The sequence below is a fragment of the Lithobates pipiens genome, unplaced genomic scaffold (assembly GCF_037356315.1).
Source record: "Lithobates pipiens isolate NorthernLeopardFrog02 unplaced genomic scaffold, aLitPip1_a1.2 Scaffold_48, whole genome shotgun sequence".
Taxonomy (NCBI): Eukaryota; Metazoa; Chordata; class Amphibia; order Anura; family Ranidae; genus Lithobates; species Lithobates pipiens.
The window spans coordinates 1646744-1673066 of NW_027507872.1; the positions used below are offsets into that span (position 1 = coordinate 1646744).

Consider the following 26323-nt stretch of genomic DNA (forward strand, 5'->3'; position numbering starts at 1 on the left):
CCTAGCTGAGTACACACTCGGCTAGGTGTATATCGGTGCTTGGTCCTTCAAAAAGCAGGGATCTGCGTATAACATGCACCCATGATTTTCCCCTGATTTTAAGGGGAAAAAGTGCATGTTATACGCTGATAAATATGGTATATAAAACAGCTATCATATAGAAATAATGTGAAGGAGGTTAATGAAAAAGGGACTAACGAATGCAGTTATAGAGGGGAGATTATTTATTTATTTTTTTGCTGATTTGTTTTTTGTTAGGTTGCTGTTGTAAAAAAAAAAAAATTAATAAAAAATTATTTGATTGAAAATAAATATTGTAGTCAGCTGGGTCTCGAGTGGTCCGTATTCCTAAGTATTTGATTTGATTTACTCTCTGTAACGGTAACGTGGCCCGGTCTTTTGGTGGTGTGAAGCTGTCTAGAAAGAGTATTTGGGATTTATCCCTGTTGATTCTGAGACCTGAGAAAGAACCAAAACCTTCTATCAAGGTGGATAGGGACATAACGGAGTCATCTAGATAGAGCAGGGTATCATCTGCATAAGTGCTGATCTTCTCTGTGATGGGCCCAGTACTCAGTCCTACTATGTCTGGATGTGAGCGTATTATGTTCGCCAGTGGTTCTGCGGCAAGTGCATAGAGCAATGGAGATAGAGGGCATCCCTGTCATGTACTTCTAGTAAGAGGGATCTGCTCAGATAGCCACGTGGGCCTGATCTCATAGTTGAACCCATTTTATAAATCTAGGCCCAAGGCCAAATTTTCCTAGGTGCCACTTGACTGAGTTGAACGCCTTGGCCATGTCCAAGGTGACAATTACCCTAGAGCCAAGATTTTCAAGAGATGTCTGAAGATTTATGATTAATCGTCTGTGGTTGAATGAGGTGTTCCTTCTTGGCATAAAGCAGGGGTGCCCAACCAGTGGCCCGCGGAGCCCTCTGATGTGGCCCGCGACCTCCTGCTCTGGGATGGTGGGTTGGCAAGCCCAGATTGCATTTTGTCTATCCCCCATGCCAGAGCATCAATTTTGTGAATGAAGTCAGCGGTAGAGGAAGCAAGCAAATGCAGAGCAGTGCAGCATAAGCCAATGCTTCCTGTATAGCACTGGCTCCTGTCACAGGTGGAGTGATACCAAATGCACTCTGCCTGGGACAGCAAGTTTATTACTAAAATCAGTGTATATATGAACATATCTGTTCTGCAGTGGTTACTGGGCTGCTTTTATACTGATCCATAGGTGTAACTTTCAGAAAGTGCACCACACCTGTAGGATATGATAGAATTCTATGGCAAAGTACAGCTAACCTGCAGGAAAGCCACAGGTGCGGGCAGACCATCAGTGTAAAAGTAGCCTTAGGCCCCTTTAACATGATTTGTCTGACCCAAGCACCCTCCATTCACCTCTATGGAGCGGCAGATGACAACAGACTTGTCTCCGTTTACACCTGCCTCCTTCCAATCAGATCTGCTAAAAAAAAACTTAAAGTGGATCTGTCTGTCCCCTTCCATTTCATCAGATGAGAGGGCCCATAGAGTAGAGTGGGCTGTGTCTGCTTTGCAGACACAGAGTGGACACAGAACTGTCATTGGCACATTGTGGCCCGCGACTGGTTACTAAGTCGCTTAAGTGGCCCTGGCTCTTCAAAAGGTTGGGCACCCCTGACATAAAGCCTGACTGGTCTTCATATACCAAAGCTAAAATTACTTTATTGAGGTGGATGGCTAGGACTTTTCCCAAAATCTTGACAGCCACCTGGTGTAAAGAAATGCGGCAATATGATTCTGGGAGACTCGGGTGCTTGTTAGGTTTTGAGATTAATATTATTAGTGCTTCTCTCATGGAGGCAGGTAAATTTGAGTCTTCATATACAGAGTTATACAAGAGGCATTTTGGAACAAGCAGTTCTGATTAGGTTGAATAGAGTTCTATAGGTAGGCCATACTATCCCGATGACTTAGATCTGGGGAATTCAACTATGGCCCGGTGATCTTCTCTGCCATCAGTGGTGCCTCTAATTCTGCAGCTTGTTCCTCAGTAAGTTGAGGAAAGTGTATCTCAGAAAGGAATGATTCCATTGAGGAAGTGTCATCCGATACAGAGGTTGTGTAGAGCGTAGAAAAAAAATTCCTAAAAATTACCATCACCTGACTAGGCTCTGGCAAGACCATTCCCAGGAGAGTGGAGTGAAATCACCACTGGTGGCCTCTCCTCGCAATAAATTAGATGGGCCAAGAGTTTCCCAGCTCTCTCCCCATGCTCAAATATTTTTTACCTATGAAAAAACTGTTTATGCTTTTCGTAGTGCATTTGTTCAACTACCCTAGATTATATTTTAAGATTGTTTGCCCTGTCAGACATGGGGTCCTCTAGAAATGCTCTCTCCGCAGTCGCGTCCTGGCTAGGGCAGTGTCTGAGGTCCTTTTCAGTCTCTTAATTCTTCTAAGTGTTGAACGGGCATGAGTCTTAAAGGGATCCCAAACTACTTGCGAGGATGCGGTATCGTCATTGGACATAAAATATTGCTCCCTGTCCATTGCTAAATCATCATCTTCAGGCAGCAATGTTATCTAGAAGGGGTTCAGCCACCAGGTAGCTGGAGGGCGGTTGTGTTGTAAGGACAATATGGCCCAATAGGGACAGTGGTCCAAGAGCGATCTAGGGGAGAAAACTGTAACCTGCAATCTGGGTAGGAGAGAATGGGAAATGAGGATAAAGTCTATCCTGGACATTGATGTGAGAAAGAGAAACAAAAATATGCCTGCAACATGGAGTGTTTAGTTCTCCGGGTATCCACAAGATTGAAGTTGGCTATCAGTCTAGCGAATCATGTAGACTGGGGTGGGGGCTCAGTTGTAGGGCTTCTGCACAGTTTGTGAAGGCTAGGGTTGAGAGTAATGTTAAAATCACCCAGCCAAACAATTGGTACCGAGGGATATTGTGAGATAAAGCTAAAACCATCAGACAAGATCATGGAATTAAATGGTGGGGGGTACCTAAAATGTCATTATCAGTAACAGGTCCCCATATATGGGTGCATATAAAAACACATACCTGCCTAGGGGGTCAACCTCAGAACCCCGGAGCTCAAAATGGGTGTTTTTTTTTATAAGGATAGAAACTCCTTGAGAATGAGTTGTATGGATGGAGTGGAAAGCCCATCCTATACATGAGTGTTTAATTGCCATCTGTATTCGGCCTTCAGCAGTTTCAGTTTCTACTAAGGCTATTACATCGGCATGTTGCTTTTTGAGTAGTGAAAATATAGTAGATCTTATATCGTTATCTCTCATGCCTCGCAAATTCCAAGTGAGGAATTTGAAGGTGGCCATAAGGCACATAAAGCATATTGTGGAGTTCCAGGTCTCCCCAACACTTCTCACAAATGTGTGGGTGATTCATGGAGAGAACAGTATAGCACTATGTCTCGTAACAACTTAGAACTTGATACCTCCTCCCCGCCCTGCACTTTACCCAACTGGTGTGGGTCTTCAACCCAAACTGCCAACAAACAATGTCCAACCTGTGAAGAAAGCATTATAGATCAACAATAAACATAAGGCATTAGCTACGGTTTGTATGCTCAAACAGTAGATGAATGAGAATGATACATGTACCAGAGTATTGTCCTCCTCATTCCAGCATAGGTTGCATCATTTTTTTTGGTGGGGTGAAACTTCACTGTTAAATTAAACACATTATAGGACTGTGCCAACTTGGTAAGGTCGGCTCTCTGGTGGGTTATCTTCCACCTGGAAGAAATAGTAACTTTGTAAATATCTAAACGAGGATGATGAGAGTAGGCTTCAGCGCTATAAAGATTCAAAAGCCATCTTGAGGAAAAAAAGTAGGTGTGAGTATATTGTTATAAATATGAAGCAGCAGTAAACCAGCATTCCCCAGCATATAACGTCAAGGAAATGCTGTCTGAGTACATGTCTGCAGGCCTGCAGCTCAAATAGCAAACAATCCTATGTCTCAGGGGTGCTTGATACTGAGCAGAGTAATGATCATTCCATCAATCATATACAGTGCCATGCAAATGTATTAACCCCCCTTGGCATTTTTCGTGTTTTGTTGCCTCACAACCAATAATTAACATACATTGTTTGAGGATTTACATCATTTAATTTACAGAACATGCCCACAACTTTGAAGATTTTTTTTTTTTTTTATTGTGAAGCAAACAACAAATAGAACAAAATAACGGAAAAAGTCAATGTGCATAACTATTCACCCCCCTAAAGTCAATACTTTGTAGAGCCACCTTTTGCAGCTATCACAGCTCCAAGTCGCTTTGGATAAGTCTCTATGAGCTTGCCACATCTTACCACTGGGATTTTTGCCCATTCCTCCTTGCAAAACTGCTCCAGTTCCTTCAAGTTGGGTGGTTTGCGCTTGTGAACAGCAATCTTTAAGTCTGACCACAGATTTTCTATCGGATTGAGGTCTGGGCTTTGACTAGGCCATTCCAACACATTTACATGTTTCCCCTTAAACCACTCAAGTGTTACTTTAGCAATGTGTTTGGGGTCATTGTACTGCTAGAAGGTAAACCTCTGCCCTAGCCTCAAATCACACACAGAGTGGAACAGGTTTTGCTCAAGAATATCCCTGTATTTAGCACCATCCATCTTTCCCTCAACTCTGACCAGTTTCCCAGTCCCGACTGCTGAAAAACATCCCCACAGCATGATGCTGCCACCACCATGTTTCACTGTAGGGATGGCGTTTTTTGGGTGATGTGATGTGTTGGATTTGTGCCAGACATAGTGTTTTCTTTGATGGCCAGAAAGTTACAATTTAGTCTCATCCAACTAGGGCACCTTTCTCCATACATTTTGGGAGTCTTCCACGTGCCTTTTTTCAAATTCAAAACGTGCCATTTTGTTTTTTTCTGAAAGTAATGGCTTTCTTCTGGCCACTATGCCATAAAGCCCAACTCTTTGGAGCGTCCGGCTTATTGTCATCCTGTGTACAGATACTCCAGTCTCTGCTGTGGAACTCTGCAGCTCCTCCAAGGTTACCTTAGGTCTCTGTGCTGCTTTTCTGATTAATGCCCTCCTTGCCCGGTCCATGAGTTTTGGTGTGCGGCCGTCTCTTGGCAGGTTTACTGTTGTACCATGTTCTTTCCATTTGGTTATGATAGATTTGATGGTGCTCCTAGGGATCATCAAAGATTTGGATATTTTTTTATAACCCAACCCTGACTTGTACCTAAACAACAGTGTCCCTTACTTATTTGGAGAGTTCCTTGGTCTTCATGACAGTGTTTGGTTAGTGGTGCCTCTTGCTTAGGTGTTGCAGCCTCTGGAGCCTTTCAAAAATGTGTGTATATACAGATCATGTGACACTTAGATTGCACACAGGTGGACATCATTTCACTAATTATGTCTTCTGAAGGCAATTGGTTGCACCAGAGCTTTTTATGGGCTTCATAACAAAGGAGGTGAATACATGCACACATACCAATTATCAGTTTTTTATTTCTGAAAAATTGTTTTATGTATATATTTTTCTAATTTTATTTCACCAACTTAGACTATTGTGTTCTGATCCATCACATATAATTCAGATTTAAAAAAAACATTAGACTAAAGGCTGTAATGTAACAAATGTGTAAAAGAAAAAAAAAAAGGGGGGGGGGAATAATTTTGCAAAGCACTGTATGTGGATAGGCTAGAGTGTAGTTCCAGGAGGATAAGAGAAAAAATATAGGGGGAGAAAGGGTTTGAATAGGTACACAGAGTTTATCCTCGGGTACCCATGTAACTATGAGAAGACTCGGCTGAGTAATAAGGCTTGAAAAAAAAGGTAAATCATAGTTACTTATCTGGATGCTTCTCTCTGCTCAAGCCAGACAATAGCTGCTTCTGGGTCTTCAAAGAAATATGCTCTATCCTCTCCTTCCACACCGAGGCGAGCAGGGAACAGCATATTTTATATGCTTGATGTGGAGGCGTCTTTTGGCTTCTGTAAAATTTTTGTGTCGGCGCTGCACCTCTGCTGAGAAATCTGGAAAAACAGCAATGATCTTATTTCCAAAAGGGATATTCCCCTTCTTTGCTTAATCGCAGAATAGTATCTCTGCCCCTATAATTGAGGAATTTGGGGTGCGCATCGGGGAAGTTCTGTGTTGGCTGTGTCCCTTGGACACAGCTAATCACAGATCGTGCTAAATGGCCAATCACAGCAGCCATTTAGCACTCGATCAAAGTGTCTAATGGGAGATGGTCTCATATGTATACAGGAGATCATCTCTCATCACCGGCTCTTCCTCCTAGAGAGACCGCTTGTGAGGAGGGAGAGTGAATTGCTGCAGCTTCAAGGTAAAAAAAAAAAAAGAGGGGGGGAATAAAGTGCTCACAGTGCCATCTGTCAGTTCCACCTGTCCCCAGTGCCATCTGTCATCAGTGTCATCTGTCAGTGCCACGTATTAGTGTCATCAGTGCCACGTATTAGTGTCATCTGTCATTAGTGTCACGTATTGGTTCCCTATGTCATCAGTGCCACATATTAGTGCCATGTGTCATCAGTGCCACATGTTCATGCCATCTGTCATCATTGTCACGTTTCATCAGTGTCACATGTCGTCAGTGCTATCTGTCATCAGTGCCACGTCAGTGTCATTGTCCTGGTGCTCCAGGGCCTTCAAAAGTGTAATAGGTAGTCAACAGGTTAGATGTGTAATTTATGCTCCAAGAACGCCTGATGGCACTCCCTGCATGTTTGGCCTCTCTAAGTGGTTAGGCTGTGAAAGTCCCACACGTGTTACTGTAATACTCAGGAGGAGTAGCAGAATGTATTTTGTGGTGTCATTTGTGGTATACACATGCCATGTGAGAGAAATAAGCTATTACAATGACAATTTTGTGAAAAAAATCTTAATTTTCCGATTGATTTAACATTTTTAATAGACTTCAGCAATTAACAAATTATGTAATTTTGTTTGGTTGTTTGTTCAGAATCTCTTTTATTTTGAATTGTGTAGCTCAATAGCTACTGTATGTATCATTTTGGTCTATTTAAAGTAATGTATAGAAGGTAGGGCCCGAAAGTGACTCAAGCCCAGGGGCCCCCACCACCCTAAGTCCTGCCCTGTTCGCGTTCCATCAAAGAAATACAGTCGTGGTGATCCTACTAGGTCACAAACTTGGTTTTGAATTAGAGAGGTTAGTATTGTTTGAAAATTTTCATTCTCTCCCCCCTTTTCTTTCTCCAGACAAACAGGATGAAGAGACGCATGGTTTAGAATCGTGCAAAAAAAACAAAACAATGAAACAGCCTATTAGACGTGTGTATTTATGCATGTGTGCAGCTATCTACATACACCTGTTTTATATGTACATCCATTTTCAGGGACTCACTGAATCTGAAAAAGATAACATAAACAAAAGTTATTATTCTATCAAACAATACAACATTCTTACGTGTACATTGGGAAATGGTCACTGACCCTTCCTACTTTGCAAACAATAGTGGAAAGGGAACCTCCTGGCAGACAAATAGGAATAGTAAGCACTGGCAGTGTTTTGCCAAAAACTGTTAGACCCAATACATTCAACTTACAAACTTCCAATTTCACTGACCAGCCCTCCACAGTTGAATATCTTAGAATGTTTCATCCCTTCACTGAAAGACCCAAACTTTTATCTACTTGCAAGCTAAATTTCCACTTTGACTACAATAGGAATATTACAACTTGTACATTCTTCAAAAACAAAAAACAAAACAACTCTCTAAAGCCTCCTACACACGATCGGATTTTCGTCAGGGAATTGTGTGATTACAGACTGTTTGCCTAAAATCCGACCGTTGGTATGCTCCATCAGACAATTGTTGGCCAACTTTCCACCAACAGATGTTAGATGGCAGGGTAGTAAATTTTTGGCGAACAACAGTCTGTTGTCAGGTTTTCCTATCGTGTACACAAGCCGGTCGCACAAAAGTCCAAAGTACAAACACGCATGCTTGGAATCGATGATCACCAATAGGGATGAGTCGAACACCTCCCTGTTCGGTTCACATCCAGAAAATGCGAACAGGCAAAAAATTTGTTCGAACACCATTAAAGTCTATGGGACACGAACATGAATAATCAAAAGTGACAATTTTAAAGGCTTATATGCATGGTATTGTCATTAAGTGTTTGGGGACCTGGGTCCATGTACAGTGGTGTGAAAAAGTGTTTGCCCCCTTCCTCATTTCCTGTTCCTTTGCATGTTTGTTACACTTAAGTGTTTCGGAACATCAAACCAATTTAAACAATAGTCAAGGACAACACAAGTAAACACAAAATGCAATTTGTAAATGAAGGTGTTTATTATTAAAGGTGAAAAAAAATCCAAACCATCATGGCCCTGTGTGAAAAAGTGTTTGCCCCCCTTGTTAAAACATACTATAACTGTGGTTGTCCACACCTGAGTTCAATTTCTCTAGCCACACCCAGGCCTGATTATTGCCACACCTGTTCACAATCAAGGCATCACTTAAATAGGAGCTGCTTGACACAGTAAGGTCCACCAGAAGATCCTTAAAAGCTACACATCATGCCGAGACCCAAAGAAATTCAGGAACAATTGAGAAAGAAAGTAATTGAGATCTATCAGTCTGGAAAGGGTTATAAAGCCATTTCCAAAGCTTTGGGAATCCAGCGAACCACAGTGAGAGCCATTATCCACAAATGGCGAAGACATGGAACAGTGGTGAACCTTCCCAGGAGTGGCCGGCCGCCCAAAATTACCCCAAGAGCGCAGCGACGACTCATCCAAGAGGTCACAAAAGACCCCACAACAACGTCCAAGGAACTGCAGGCCTCACTTGCCTCAGTTAAGGTCAGCGTTCAAGCCTCCACCATCAGGAAAAGACTGGGCAAAAATGGCCTGCATGGCAGAGTTCCAAGGAGAAAACCACTGCTGAGCAAAAAGAACATCAAAGCTAGTCTCAATTTCTCCACAACACATCTTGATGATCCCCAAGACTTTTGGGACAACATTCTGTGGACCGATGAGACAAAAGTGGAACTCTTTGGAAGGTGTGTGTCCAAGTATATCTGGCGTAGAAGGAACACTGCATTTCATAAAAAGAACATTATACCAACAGTAAAATATGGTGGTGGTAGTGTGATGGTCTGGGGCTGTTTTGCTGCTTCAGGACCTGGAAGACTTGCCATGATAAAAGGAACTATGAATTCTGCTGTCTACCAAGAGATCCTGAAGGAGAATGTCCGACCATCTGTTCGTGTACTCAAGCTGAAACGAACTTGGGTTCTGCAGCAGGACAATGATCCTAAACACACCAGCAAGTCCACCACCGAATGGCTGAAGAAAAACAAAATGAAGACTTTGGAGTGGCCTAGCCAAAGTCCTGACCTGAATCCTATTGAGATGTTGTGGTATGACCTTAAAAAGGCCGTTCATGCTCGAAAACCCTCTAATGTAACTGAATTAGGACAATTCTGCAAAGATGAGTGGGCCAAAATTCCTCCAGGACGCTGTAAAAGCCTCATTGCACGTTATCGCAAACGCTTGGTTGCAGTTGTTGCTGCTAAGGGTGGCCCAACCAGTTATTAGGTTTAGGGGGCAATCACTTTTTCACACAGGGCCATGATGGTTTGGATTTTATTTCACCTTTAATAATAAACACCTTCATTTACAAATTGCATTTTATGTTTACTTGTGTTGTCCTTGACTATTGTTTAAATTGGTTTGATGTTCCGAAACACTTAAGTGTGACAAACATTCAAAGGAACAGGAAATGAGGAAGGGGGCAAACACTTTTTCACACCACTGTATCAATGCAAAAAAGTGTTTTTTTTTTTTTTTTTTTTTAAACGTCCGTTTTTTCGGGAGCAGTGATTTTAATAATGCTTAAATTGAAACCATAAAAGTGTACTATTCAAATCAATAATATACTCACTAATGCCCTTTCACCTGTGTATTTACCACTGTGCTTCCAGCAAAATAACCCTTCCCCACTAAGCAGCCACTTAAAATAATGTGTAATTTCTGTGTATTTGTAGCTTTTATAAATAATTGAAACACGTGGCGCTAAACCAAGTGACTATTACACCACTAAATATTATACTACAAAGTGCATCAGATATAGCTCTAAAAATTGTATACATAAACAAAAAATAAAAAAAATTATTAATAGTAAATAAACATTAAAAATAAATAACCCAGTGAATAAGTGATAGTTCACACTATACATTTAAACACTCCTCAGGGAGTAATGCAGAGCATATGCAGTGTTCATACAATGTTGCAAGAGTCCGTGAGTCTCCAAAACATATTTCACTTTAACAAGCAATTTTGATCAGTGTTTTTTTTTTCTCTCTCAAACCGCCTTTCCTTCACCACACCACTGTGAAATGTGATTCCTCTCCCCCTTATGTGAATTAACTCACCGACTAAATCAGCCTCACACTCAATGGGTTTGGCAGAAAAGCGCTTTCCAAACCCTTTTTGCAGGGATGTGGATGAAAGGCATACAATCCTTCACTTCAGCAGAAGAAAAGCTGACCCAATTGGCACTTTCATAGACAGTGCTCTCATGAAATAGAAAAAAGGAAATGCTCCCATAGCATGATACCGTAAAAAAATCTTTTAATCGCACATAAGAAGATCCTCTTAAGTTACACTGGGTTATTTATTTTTATTTAATGTTTATTTACTCTTAATAATAATAATTTTTTTTTTTTTTTTTTTATGTATACAATTTTTTTTGAGCTATATCTGATGCACTTTGTTGTATAATATTCAGTGGTTAAATAGTCGCTTGGTTTAGCGCCACGTGTTTCAATTATTTATAATAGGAACAAATACACAAAAAGTGTACTATTCCTTAAAATTTCGTAACGGGGGTGTCTATAGTATGCTTGAAAAGGGGCGCATGTTTCCCGTGTTTAGAACAGTCTCACAGCAAAATTACATTTCTAAAGGAAAAAAGGTAATTTAAAACTACTCGTGGCTATAATGAATTGTGAATCCGACAATGCACATAAAAGTAAACTGATAAAAATGGCACGGAATTTCCCCACAGGGAACCCCGAGCCAAAGGTTTAAAAAAAATGCATGGGGGTCCCCTTAAATTCCATACCAGACCTGATCTGGTATGGATTTTGAGGGGAACCCCACGGCAAAAAAAAAAAAAAATGGTGTGGGGTCTCCTCAAAAATCCATACCAGACCCTTATCCAAGCGCACAACCTGGCAGGCTGCCGGAAAAGAGGGGGGTGAGAGAGCAGCCCCCCTCTCTCCTGAACCATACCAGGCCACATGCCCTCAACATTGGGAGGGCACTTTGGGGTAGCACCCCCCAAAGCACCTTGTTCCCAATGTTCATGTTGATGGGGAGAAGGGCCTCATCCCCACAACCCTTGCCCGGTGGTTATGGGGGTCTGCGTGTACCAATTCACACGGGGGGCCGGGATCTGGGGGTCCCCTTGTTAAAGGGTACTTCCAGATTCGGTTAAGCCCCACAACCACCGGGCAAAGGTTGTGGAGATGAGGCCCTTCTCCCCACCAACATGGGGACAAGGTGATTTGGGTGGGGCGCTATCCCAAAGCACCCTCCTAGTGTTAAGGGCATGTGGCCTGGTACGGTTCAGGAGGGAGGGAGGCCGCTGTCATCCCACCCTCTTTTACTGCGGCCTGCCAGCTTGCGATGAGGGTCTGGTATGGATTTTTTAGGGGATCCCACTCCATTTTTTTTTAAACTTTGGCGCAGGTTCCCTCTAATATCCATACCAGACCTAAAGGGCCTGGTATGGAATTTAGGGGGACCCCCACGCGTTTTTTTTTTTACATTTTGGTTTGGGGTTCACCTGTGGGTAAATTCCATGCCGTTTTAATAAATTAACTTTTATGTGTATTGTCAGACCGACAATTCATTATAGCTGTGAGTAGTTTTAAATTACTTTTTTCCCTTTAGAAATGTCATCATGCTGTCAGACTGTTCTAAACATGGGAAACGTGCCCTTTTACAGGCATACTATAAACATCCGCCAGGTACAAAATTTAAAGGAATATTACACTTTTATTGTTTAATTTTAAGCAGTATTAAAATCACTACTCCCAGAAAAACGGCAGTTTTTAAAACTTTTTTTTTTGATACATGTTCACTGACAATGCCATGCATACAAGCCTTTAAAATTAGCACTTTTTGATTTCTCCCATAGACTTTTAAAGGATGTTCCGCGACTTTCGAATTTGACGCAAACAACCAAAATTGTTCGCTGTCCGGCGAACAGCCAATGTTCGAGTCGAAACATAAAGCCTATACATGCTCACCTAACGCGATATTAGCAGAAGGTTCCCAAAGGGTGGCGCTCAAGCTGAAATTCTTCGTAGTACGTCACTACGTTCATGTTTGTTGGCAGACAATTGTGTGCCTTTGTATGCAAGATAAAATCCAGGCACAAGCCCATCCGACAAAAGTCTGATGCTTTGTCTGCGGAAAATCCAATTGTGTGTATGAGGCTTTACTCTTATGCCCCGTACACATGATTGGATTTTCCGACAACAAAACCATTTTTTTCCCGAAGGATGTTGGCACAAACTTGTCTTGCATACACACGTCACACAAATTTTGGGCAAAAATTCCATACGTGAGAACGCGGTGACGTACAACATGTTCAACAAGCTGAGAAAAAGGAAGTTCAATAGCCAGTGCGGCTCTTTCAGCTTGATTCAGGGCATGCGCAAACTTTTGTGCGACAGACATGTGTACACACGATCGGACTGCTCTCAAACGTTTGTGTGCAGAAATTCTGACAGCAAATGTTTCGATGGAGCATACACACAGTCTGACTTTCCGTCAACCACCTCACATTTCCCGTCTCGAAATCTGGGGCATTCGTTTCACGTTCCTACAAAAGTACAATGGCCACTATAAGCAGGAGGGCCACCGCGGTTGGTTCTAACATATTACTACAGACTATGAGAAGAATAAGACAAACATTTAGATACAAAAGCAAGGGAGACATTTCATAGTTACCATGCTACTAATAAAAAATAAAACCCCAAGACAAAAACCAGACAAAGCAAAGACAAAAATAGTTTGTTGCTAGTTTAGGCTTTACCCAGCAATGTTCTCTCCGGTGGGCTAAAATGATACACACTACAAAATAATTTGGAAATGATTTTCCACTTGAGTAGCTGAATCTTAATTAATGTGGAAGAATTTTAACCAGATAAACATGTACTAGGCATTCTTATTCCAAACTTCCAAGGTCTTCTCGTTCTGGAGTCTCGTTTTGAACTCAGTGATGAGTTTTTCCAGCCTCCAGACATAAAAAAGTACCATCCAAAGGAATACACCTTGCTGTACCCTCTGACCATATATGCCAACTTATAAGGGGTCTAATGGCCAGATTTCATGTACTATGCAGCTGTCCGGCTGGGGGTCCTGCCCCCGCTTTGCGGGCCATTGCCCATAGGATTTGAAATGCTTTTTAGCAGGCTCTGCGTTCGGAGACCCCTTGAGCTTTACCTTCAGAGCAGTTATTGTTTGCGCCTTTATCACTATAACCGGGCCCCCAGAATTCCAATTATTCTACACTGCCTAACTGCTAGAAACTACTCCTCTCATTATATACAAATACAATCGCTCGCCGGATTTCTGACTATTCCAAACGGCCTGACCGGTCTTGTGTCATACAGTCCTATAAACGTGTTCGCCAGACAACCACAAAGCACGATGAAATCCTCCGCTACACAAAAAAATATTATGGCTTCTTTCTATCTGTACCAAGATGTTAAAACAACAATGGATGGGGATGCCTCCTACTGTTTACTCTCTACCCAAAAATGAATTATAGTATGAAACTCTGCAAAACAACTGGAATTAAATGTAAAAACTAAAGTGATTCTACTCAAAATGGAATTCAGCACAAAAACTTACTTTCTAAATCTTTTTCCTTGCTTGCTGTTTCTTCCAAACACTTGGATGTCACTGCTAGCTGCTCCTTCAGTAAATCTTTCTAACAGTGGCAACCCGTCCATAGGGGGTGCATGGGCGCCGCCCGCCCCCCAATACCAGTCACACAAAAATGGTCCCTTTAAGATAAAAAAGTAAGTGCACTGTACGTGCACTGTGTTTGGGCGGGTGCCGGTCACAGTGTACTATGGAAGCATCATGCCAATGCAATCCTGTGATTGCAGGCTTCATTTGCGGTGGTTTTGGATGCCCTGTGGCGCTATGCAGTGTGCCTCTACATGCTCATTGGGTCATTCTCCTGCATCTCCTTATGTCTGGGCGCACCATGGATGGGCGGCGTGTTACTTTCGGTTTTGGCTCTGTGTGGATGAGAAGCCCAGGTAATGTTACTAACAGCCTGTAATTATCTGTCCACCCCGCACATATACAGCAGCACCTTGTGCTGTATGTATTTTCAGTCTGTGATTAGAGGGTGGAGGGAGCCGTGTTGTGCTTTTACCTCTGCCCTGGAATCAACCTCTGCTCCATCCCTTCACCCAACAATCTGCTGGAGCCTTCATTACACATCTCCTGTATGTGTATGCCACAAGGGCTTCCAGCACTGTGTCCTACAGTCATCCTGTACAGGTCTGTGTTCTCTCTCTCTGTCTCTCTCTATCTATCTGTATATCTATATATCTATCTGTATATCTATATATCTATCTGTATATCTATCTGTATATCTATATATCTATCTGTATATCTATATATCTATATGTGTATCTGATAGATATACAGACAGATAGATAGATACACAGACAGATAATCTGTCTGTCTGTCTGTACATCTATCAGATATACAGATAGATAGATATACAGATATATTATCTATCTATCTGTCTGTCTGTACATCTATCTGTCTGTCTGTATATCTATCTGTCTGTTTATCTATCTGTCTGTATATCTGATAGATAGATATACAATCTATCTATCTGTATATCTATCTATCTATCTATCTGTATATCTGATAGATATACAGACAGACAGATAGATAGATTATCTGTCTGTATATCTATCTGTATGTCAGACAGATGGATAGATATACAGACAATCTGTCTGTATATCTGATAGATAGATAATCTATCTATCTATCTATCTGTCTGTATATCTGATAGACAGACAGACAGGTAGCTATACAGACAGGTAGCTATACAGACAGGTAGCTATACAGACAGGTAGCTATACAGACAGGTAGCTATACAGACAGGTAGCTATACAGACAGGTAGCTATACAGACAGGTAGCTATACAGACAGGTAGCTATACAGACAGACAGACAGGTAGCTATACAGACAGACAGACAGACAGGTAGCTATACAGACAGACAGACAGACAGGTAGCTAGACAGACAGACAGACAGACAGGTAGCTATACAGACAGACAGACAGACAGGTAGCTAGACAGACAGACAGACAGACAGGTAGCTATACAGACAGACAGACAGACAGGTAGCTATACAGACAGACAGACAGACAGGTAGCTATACAGACAGACAGACAGACAGGTAGCTATACAGACAGACAGACAGACAGGTAGCTATACAGACAGACAGACAGACAGGTAGCTATACAGACAGACAGACAGACAGGTAGCTATACAGACAGACAGACAGACAGGTAGCTATACAGACAGACAGACAGACAGGTAGCTATACAGACAGACAGACAGACAGGTAGCTATACAGACAGACAGACAGACAGGTAGCTATACAGACAGACAGACAGACAGGTAGCTATACAGACAGACAGACAGACAGGTAGCTATACAGACAGACAGACAGACAGGTAGCTAGACAGACAGACAGACAGACAGGTAGCTAGACAGACAGACAGGTAGCTAGACAGACAGACAGGTAGCTAGACAGACAGACAGGTAGCTAGACAGACAGACAGGTAGCTAGACAGACAGACAGGTAGCTAGACAGACAGACAGGTAGCTAGACAGACAGACAGGTAGCTAGACAGACAGACAGGTAGCTAGACAGACAGACAGGTAGCTAGACAGACAGACAGGTAGCTAGACAGACAGACAGGTAGCTAGACAGACAGACAGGTAGCTAGACAGACAGACAGGTAGCTAGACAGACAGACAGGTAGCTAGACAGACAGACAGGTAGCTAGACAGACAGACAGGTAGCTAGACAGACAGACAGGTAGCTAGACAGACAGACAGGTAGCTAGACAGACAGACAGGTAGCTAGACAGACAGACAGGTAGCTAGACAGACAGACAGGTAGCTAGACAGACAGACAGGTAGCTAGACAGACAGACAGGTAGCTAGACAGACAGACAGACAGACAGGTAGCTAGACAGACAGACAGACAGACAGGTAGCTAGACAGACAGACAGACAGACAGGTAGCTAGACAGACAGACAGACAGACAGGTAGCTAGACAGACAGACAGACAGACAGGTAGCTAGACAGACAGACAGACAGACAGGTAGCTAGACAGACAGACAGACAGACAGGTAGCTAGACAGACAGACAGACAGGTAGCTAGACAGACAGACAGACAGGTAGCTATACAGACAGACAGACAGGTAGCTATACAGACAGGTAGCTATACAGACAGGTAGCTATACAGACAGGTAGCTATACAGACAGGTAGCTATACAGACAGGTAGCTATACAGACAGGTAGCTATACAGACAGGTAGCTATACAGCCAGGCAGACATACATACATACATACATACATACATACATACATACATACATACATACATACAGCCAGGCAGACAGAGATAGAGATACAGACAGATAGAGATAGAGACACAGACAGGCAGGTAGACAGATAGAGATAGACAGACAGGTAGATATATTATCCATCTGTCTGTCTGTATATCTGTCTGTCTGTATATCTGTCTGTATATCTGTCTGTCTGTATATCTATCTGTCTGTATATCTATCTGTCTGTCGCCTTGGTCCCATCACAAGAAACCATCTCCTGCGGTTCTGTTTTAAGACTGGCTTGCTGACATCCCTTCTGGCTCCTTATCCTGCTTGCTTTTGCTCTACTTGGATCCCTGACTTCTGGCCTGGCTGATTACCCGATCTGGTTATTGAACTCTGGCCTGGCTGACCACTCGATCCAGTTACTGGACTCTGGCTATGCTTTCTCTATTTACCTTTTGATTTTTATTCAATAAACAAGTGTGATTTAATTTTACTTCTGTCTCGGTCTGATTCATGGTTTCTGACATATGATTAGTCAATACATACCGCCTCTTGACTTTATAGCATAATATAGGAAACGTCAACATCTCTTAAATCCTTTTGTCCATGAAAGGGAAAAATAAACCCCCCGTATTGTAAATGGGAGGAAAAAATTACCTTTCAACTTCCGCATCTTCTAGGCAGTCAGACTATTTTCACTCAAGACATGAAATGAAATATTGAACACCAATGCAACTAAAGCCAAAAATATTAATTCCTGCAAAAGGATTACTTAATTTCACAAAAATGCTAAAATTCAAGCAGAATTATTTCACCCGGAACCAAAGTTCAGCAGAAACAAAAATGGCAGTACTACCAACTGAAATTCAGTCGCTAATCCTGCTAAAACCAGCACAAACCCGAAATTTCTCCCCACAAAAACTGACTACACCAAATGAACACTTAACCACTTGCCAACCAGACGCCGTCATTATATGACTGCAGATCGGCTTGTTCCTGCGAATCGCCGTACCTGTATGCCAGCTCCTTTAAGAACCATAGCAGGCACGAGCCAGAACGAGGATCTGTGTATGTAAACACCCAAATATCCATTCTGACAGGAGACACAGATCTACTGTTCCTAGTAATTAGGAACAGCGATCTGTCTCCGTCTCCAGTCAGTTCCATCCCCTCACAATTAGAAACACACATGAGGGAATGCCATTAACCTCTTAATCGCCCCCTAGTTTTAACCCATTTTCTACCATTTACACAGTAATCGGTGCATTTTTATAGCACTGTTCGCTGCTTTTAATGTCAGTGGTCCCCTAAAAAGTGTCAAAAGTGTTTGCTCTGTCGCAATGTTGCAGTCCTCCTAAAAAATCACAGCTCGTTGCCATTACTAGTAAAAAATAAATAATAAAAATGCCTTAAATCTATCCCCTATGTTTTAGATGCTATAACTTTTTGCGCAAACCAATCAATATACGATTTTTTTTTTTTTACCAAAAATATGTAGAATACATAAACTGTGTGTGTATAAATATATATATATATATATATATATATATATATATATATATATATATATAATTTTTTTTTCTAAATTGTTTTTTTTTTTTTTTTGTTTATAGCGCAATTTTGTTTGGGTGCAGCGTTGCACGGCCACGCAATTGTCGGTTAAAGCGTCACAGTGCCATATCGCAAAAAAATGACCTGGTCATTTAGGGGGCAACAGTTGTTAAATGTATACAGACTAAACACTTTAGGCTATATTGCCAATGTATCCAAAAATTCCAAAGTTATATAAAATACAAAATAATGTGACTTAAACCTTCACTCCTGTTCCCAATATCCCAAAATCAAATAATACTTAGCTCTGAAAGTTGAAGGTCAACAGATCCACAGGACAGTTGGCTATCCTGGCTGCATGCTTGATCTTTTTATAGCTCAGAACAATAGAGCTCCCCCCATGCTATCGATAGTCCTATATCCCAGAGACCACCCACAGGGTGTAGTCACAGAGTGTAGCCCTTTTAAACCACTCACAGGTCCTTTTTGTGAGTGATGTCAGCAATACATGGTTGCACTTCCCCCCACAGCCACATGGTTAATTGAATATGCGGCAGCCATTTTAAAACAGAGTCAGCCTGCCCATTCATACACACAGCTTAGTTATGCCTCGTACACACGATCAAACAATCCGGTGGACTCAAGTCCGCTAGACAATCCCCCCATGTGTGGGCTCCTGCAGACTAAAAGTATTTTTGCACTCCAATCTGTCCGCCGGACTCGCATTTCGGCGGACAATCCAGCCAGTGCCAGTCCGCCGTACTTTTGAAATGAACTGACTTTTCCCGCCTGGAGAAAAGTCTGCTCATTTTGAGCGTGTCTCCAGGTAGCCGGGGCCAGCGAAGGAGGCGTCGCTGGCCCCGTCACCTGGTATGGACTTAAAGGGCTGTGTGTGGGCAAGTAGCTTGTTCGGAAAGTCCGCTACGTGTATACGCAGTATTACTTATACCAAAAACAGAGGACTTCGATATAGGTTGCCTTCCCAATCAACATACCTACCTACAATAACAGAACTATAATATACAATTAAAATCTAGCTATTATACAGAAAGAGACAAAAAAAAGGTTCTTTTGCGAAGCAGACCTTATCTGATACAGCGGACAGAGAATCAATATCCCGAACACAGAACAGAAAATTTTTTCTAAAAAACTTGAAGTATGGTTGTATTACCATGGGCCGGTATTTTGTTGGTGTGGTTCTGGATCCCTTTTACCCTTCGAGGTCCACTGGATTAGGAAGTCCTGTTGGCTCAAACGCTGGCTCGCCATCTGTCTTGGAAATTATGAACTTTGCCTATAAGCAAATAATTCTGTTACGCTAATAAGCACAGTTAAAGAGCGCTTTTGTATAATGCCAGTAATGCGCACTTGCAGATCTCCAAGTAACACAGAGGCTGGTATCACATTCAACATAGTAGTCCTGCTTGAATAGGGCAGGTCTGGTTTATAGGGCTGAACAGGGATAACAAAGGAAGGCGGTGGCTTCGCAATCAGCCAGAAACGTCTATCAGACACACGTATAATTTAAAATAGATATCCAGTAGTGACGCATGCAATTGGCAGTGTGCAGAGCAATGTGTGCAGTTTTCCACGGACATACAGCACAGGCCTCCAAAACAACGTGCCTCACATTGTGCTGGGTGCAAACACTGCAAACATTGCTCTAATCAGGACCGTGTACATATTCCCACCGTTACCATTGGCGAGAACCGTACTCCACGAGGCTCAGCCAGCTATGTCTGTGTACGGTTATATTATTCCCATGTACGCGGGTCTGTTTGCCAGGAGCATAGATGCAGTCACCATGAGGTGGCCAGCCTCTTGGTGAGGCATAAGCAAACATCCCTTAACCACTTCCCGACCAGCGTACGACGATGTACGTCGACAGAATGGCACGGGCAGGCATATTAGAGTACAGGTACGTCCAATATTCAATGCCGCCCTGCCATCGGGAGCGCGCCGGCGGCGGCGTGCTCCCGCGCTGGTCGGGACCCCCGTGAGTCCAGTCGCGGGACTCGCGGACTCGATCGCCGCGGGCATCCCCGCGATCGTCTCACGGAGCGGCCGCATGGAGGAAATGCTGTGTAAACAACATTTCTCCATTCTGCCTAGCAACTAGTGATGCTGATCTCTGCTCCATGTGATTGGAGCAGAGATCAGTGTTCATTAAATGAAAGCCCAACCCCCCCACAGTTAGTAACACACCCCTAGGAACACTTAACCCCTACACTGCCACCAACTGGTTAACCCTTTCACTGCCAGTGTCATTTACACAGGAATCACTGCATTTATATAGCAGTGATTACTGTATAAATGACAATGGTCCCAAAAATGTGTCAAAAATGTCCGATGGGTCCCCCACAATAAAAATCGCTGATCGCCGCCATTACTAGTAAAAAAAAATAAAAAATTATTAATAGAAATGCTATAAAACTATCCCTATTTTGTAAACGCTATAACTTTTGCGCAAACCAATCAATCGCTTATTGCGATTTTTTTTTTACCAAAAATATGTAGAAGAATACGTATCGGCCTAAACTGAGGGGAAAATTTTTTTTAATATATTTTTGGGGGATATTTATTATAACAAAAAGTAAAAAATAATGCGTTTTTTTCAAAATTGTCGCTCTATTTTTGGTTATAGTGCAAAAAATAAAAACCGCAGGGAAGATCAAATACCACCAAAAGAAAGCTCTATTTGTGGGAAAAAAAGGACGTAAATTTTGTTTGGGAGCCACGTCGCACTACCGCGCAATTGTCAGTTAAAGCGACGCAGTGCCGAATCGCAAAAAGTGGTCTGGTCTTTGACCAGCAAAATGGTCCGGTCTGCAAGTGGTTAAAGGGCGAAGAGATCTCCCACAGGAAGGTTTCTGCAACCAGTGGTTCTCCACCAGTGTCTGTATGTGTTGACATGCTTGCATGACCGTATTGCAGCAAAACTGACACTGGGGGACACACTGGGCAACATCTGACAATATACATCAATAAAAAATTTCCACAACAGTGTGCATATGTATGTATGTGTGTATATGATATGGTAGGGTAGCACAGTTTTTCTAGCAATCTTTCAGGTGAAGGCAGCATTAGAGCGCAGGGCGAGCAGGAAGCGCCCTCCGCCATCACCTGCATCTTCTGAAGTTTCTAAGCCAGGATCTGTATTTTCTGTGGGCTTTAAAGGTGCCTCCCCTGATTCTTTCAAGGGTCAGGTCCTCTGCCTCTCTAATCGCACAGGAGAAGGCACTGGTGACTGCATTGATTACTTCCACCAGAGAAATGTTTAAAATTGAGGACTCTGCTGGGGTGGCCAGTGACGCGCATTTCCCCATTGGTATGTACAATCCAGCTAGGTTTTTCCTTACCCCACATACTTTAATACGTTTATTCGATTGGGAACGTCTGAAGCGTTCTCTTGTGGTTCCATATCACTTTGCGGTACGTTACCCCTTTTGGGGAGGCCCTTCTGAAGTAGACCTCCTCTCCCTTGGTGGATCCCCCTATTTTGAGGTTGAATACAGCATCCAGGATACCATTGGAGAAGTCTCCCTCCTTTTAATGCTCCTGTGGAACGCTGGGCAGAATCGGTCACCATCTATCTTTACCATTGCTGGGTCGGCGTTGCAGCCTGTGTTGGCCACAGCCCTGGTGTTTCAGATGCTTACTGAATGGGCCAAGGGCCTGCAGAGAAGTTTGTCGTCCTGGTAAGTGGATTAGGTTTATGTGAAATACGTTCCCTGCAGGACTCTGGGTGGGTCCTGAACCTCAAAAAGTCTGCCTTCACCCCGACCAGGAGGTGAGAGTGTCTGGGGCTCCGGGCCCGAGTCTCGAACACAGTGTTTTTCCTAGCGGACAAGCTCCAAAAGCTTCAGACTGTGATTAATATTTTCCCACAAGCAGTCCTCCTCCGTCATCTAGCATTCAGGCTTTGGATCTTATGGTGTCCGCCATAAAGGCCATTCCATATGCATAGCTCCATAAGAGATCTGCAGAGGGAAATCCCGTTGTCATTCGTTCATTCACAATGGACAAGTCTCCCGCTCCCCTGGACAGCAAGATTCATCTGGGCTGGTTGACAAGGTCCTCCCTCCACTGGTGGCTCCGGTTTCCTCCACCACGACCTGGAAGTCCTTTCCCTCCTTTACTGGATGGTAGTCACTATAAATGCCAGCCTGTCTGGCTGGGAAGGTGTCCTGGGTTTGAAATCCACACTAAAGCACTGGACTCTGAAGGAGGCTCGGCTACTCATCAACATCCTGTGACTGCAAGTGACCAGGCTTCACTGGACCTCTGAATTAATTTTCTCTGGGGGCTCTTGGTCAGGAGGAGATAGTGCCTCAGCAGTGGCTTACAGTATATCAAAGATGAAAAAAAACACACAAGGCTTGTGTGAAAATCAGTGCTAAAACCTGGTAGTTGCAACAGTAGTGTACAAACACTCATATTATTGTTAGACCCCTTTCACACTGGGGCGTTTTTCAGGCGTTTTTCAGGCGCTTTAGCGTTAAAAAAAAGCGCCTGTAAAGCGCTTGAAAGAAGCCTCATCTGCAGTCCCAATGTGAAAGCCCAAGTGCTTTAAGAACCCTTTCACAATGTCAGCGCCCGGAAAACGCTCGTAAAGCGCCGCTTAAACTAGCAGCGCTTTACCAGCGTTTTTCGAGCGTTATTGGGGCGCTTTTAACCCCTGCTAGTGGCCAAATAAAGGGTTAAAAGCGCCCACAAAACGCTGCTGCCAATAGCGTTTTTCAGGCGTTTTTCTGGCGTTTTACAGGCGCTTCCCATTGATTTCAATGGGAAGGGGCGCTTTATTCACCGCTCCAAAAGCGCTGCAAAGAAGCTGCTTGCAGGACTTTTTTTGACGCCCTGCCAGCGCAGCGCCTTGGTGTGAAAGCACTCGGGCGTTTACATTGGGATTGCAGTTGCAGCTTCTTTCAGGCGTATTTTTTAACGCTGAAGCGCCTGAAAAACGCCCCAGTATGAAAGGGATCTCGGTGTGAAAGCACTCGGGCTTTTACATTGGGATTGCAGTTGCGGCTTCTTTCAGGCGTATTTTTTAACGCTAAAGCGCATGAAAAACGCCTGAAAAACGCCCCAGTGTGAAAGGGGTCTTAATGTAAAAGGGAGACATCAATAGATGCAAATAAGTTATAAAAAAACAAAAAGGATCTCAAAAGAATTTTCTGGTGAGTGAACCCCTTTAAGTTAGTCTTTGGTGTAAATGCAGCAGTGGGTAGTGAGGCTGCTTCAGGCACAGGCTGCAGACCCAGAAACTGTGAGAGATCAAGGCAGGAAATGGAAGAGAAAGCGCCAGGCAATTCTTAGTGAAGCATTATTTTATTAATATTATATTATTATTATTTTTATTAAGCAATTACTGACAATATGGATTACATTAACACAGTGCTCAGTGGGTGAGAGCTTGTGTCCAGCATGGGAACGTAAACTGCCAGTATGTCCCTTTGATGGCAAACCACGAGCGCTGTGCATCAGCGGGAAGCTGAAGCCTCGAGGGACCTTGGGTGGGCCCCGACTGGGTTACGCGTGTGAAGGTGATCTAGCATATCGGAAGCACAGCCACGCCTTCTTCATCAGCTCATGATGGAGGCATGGCCATACTTACCTTGCTTACAGTATGTCAACCACCAAGGCAGAACAAGCAGTGGCACTGGAGGCATCACATATTTTTTCGGTTGTGGAACAGCACGTTCTGCTTCTCTCCACTGTGCACATCCCTAGGCATCAAGAATTGTCAGGTTGATTACCTCAGTCACCAGATTATGGATCAGGGGAGTGGTCCCTACACCTGGATGTGTCCCATCAGTTCTGCCTATGCTGGGAGACCCTTAGATGTGGATCTTCTGGTGTTCTGCCTCCCAAGGTACCAAGGTTGGTAGCGAGAGCAACAGATGTGCTGGTGGGACAAGTATCATCTAATTTACGCCTTTCCTCCTCTCAAGCTGCTCCCTCATGTGCTGTGAAAGCTAGAGGCTGAAGGGTGTCTGATTCTTCTAGTTAGTCTCTTCATCTCTAGTAGTAGTCACGGATGTTCCCTGTTTGTTTTTCTTTGGGAGGTCCTCAACAGTCCCAGGATACAGTCTACCACCCTGCTTTGCCGTTTCTGGCTTGGACAGCATGGCTATTGAAGCCAGGTTTTGAGCAGTGGGGTTGTCAGGTTCAAGATCCCTGCAATGATAAAGACACACAAGTCTACCTCTCTAAAGAGAAAATGTTGCACATGGAAGGCTTATATTGCCTGGTGTCAGTCCACGTTCTTTTCAGTGGCTCGAGTTTTTGCCTTTCTCCAATGAGTATTGCACAGCAGCTTGTCTCAAGTACCATTAAAGGCAGATTTCTGCCCTTATTGTCTTTTTCCAGCATTCCTTGGCCACGCCTTCCTTGATTCTCACTTTCATCCAAGGGATGTGTTCTCCATTGCTACTGTGGGACCTAAACTTGGTTCTTTCGGTCCTCCAGAAGCCTCCTTTGGGAGAATTCACGATGATCCTCTGCTTACTTTTTCTCAAAGGTTGCCTTCTCTGTCCCCATTACTTCTGTCCGGTGGATGTCAGAACTGGCAGCCTTATCCTGTGAGTCTTGCACAAGGATTAGGCAATTCAGTGTCTGTACCCTTCCTTTCCTCCAAAGTTGGTGTCGAATTTTCACCTAAATGAGGACATTGTCCTGCCTCTCTTCTGTCAACAGTCATTGCATCCTAAGGAGGTTGTGTTGTACTCCTTGGATGTGGTTCAGGGTGGTTTTTGTGTGCCTGTCTGCTACAGCCTCCTTTCCGGAGGTCGGATTCTCTTTGTGCTCACAATTTATCCAAGAAAAGGCCTGACGGCCTCCTCTGTTACTGTATCCGGTTGGCTTAGGCAGTCGATTGTTCAGGCGTACGTCATGATGGGTCGGGCTCTTCCCACCCAGGATGCTCCACCAGGTTGATTAATGCCTCCTGGGTGTTTAGTCCTCAGGCGTCAGTGTCTCAGGTTTGCAAGGTGGCTTCCTGGTTATCTGTGCACACTTTAAAAAATATAAATAAATATGTTTTACAAGCTGATGTGTTTAAATTTTTCAGATGCTTGTATGGGCTGCAAGGTTTGGTACATCGCTGTTTAGAATTCCTTGTTTTTGGTTTTCCCACACCTTCTTGAGACAATGCTTTGTCCCTGTGGTCCAGAATCAGAAGAGCTGTGTCCTAAGAAAATCAGAGAAATTTAGATTTTTGTTACCATTAAATCCCTTTTGAGTTAATTGACGGACACGGCGCCCATCCCTATTTATTGTAATTTATACTTCGGACATTGCTTTGCGACTAACTGGCTGGCCTATATCAGAGTGGGGGTTCAGGCAGGAAAAATTGCTCATTCTGTAGGTGTTGCTGTGTTTTTTCTACCTAGTCCTGTATATAAAGACTATGGTAAATAAAACAGAAGAGTTGTGGCTGTCATTGAGCACAGAGAAAGGGATTTTATGGTGAGTAACAAAAATCCTGTTGTTCATACAGGTAGCACAGGCTACCTGCTAAGTAATTTAGGCTTTCATCCAGGTATTTCTGCTTTGCACCAGTCACAAGCACTCCTTTATGTCTGTAATCCGATGTTCCGGGAACACACCTGCTGATAATGCTGGAACACCATTTATGTTTAATAAGGAGTTTCTTAAAGCCACCAACATCAAATCTGCTTTTGAAGTTTGAATGTAATTGGTAACACAAGAAGCAGAGAGGAAGTTCACTTTGGCTTAATAAAGTACACTAACTCTGTATGTGGGAGTGGGTGCTTATTGTTCAGGAAATACACAGAACTCAGATTAAGGAAAAACTAAATTAAGCTTTTACCTTTTTAGCTGCTTTAGTAACTTACTTCAGACAACTGCTTGTGACCTGAAATTACCTTTTTTTTTTTTAAGTCCCACTCTGGATTTCTGTTAATTTTACCAATGGACTGCATGGATCACATGATTGTTTCTCTAGGCGCAAAAGGTATGTATACCTGCCATGTTCCTTTCAGTGCTCTGGAAAGTGAGCAGGCACTTGTCCTCCTGTACAATAAAGGACTGCTGGTTGTGCATGATGAAATCCAAGTGCTGCAGTTGGCCAGGCAGCAAAGCAAAGGAACTTTGAGGGATCAGT

The 26323-nt window shown here is 43.1% G+C and overlaps 1 protein-coding gene across 1 annotated transcript in view; it reads left to right on the plus strand.

The window, feature by feature from the left end:
• LOC143957012 (membrane-bound acylglycerophosphatidylinositol O-acyltransferase mboat7-like) overlaps nucleotides 1–26323 on the plus strand; it is a 286357-nt gene that overhangs the window by 258955 nt on the left and 1079 nt on the right. The window lies entirely within an intron of this gene.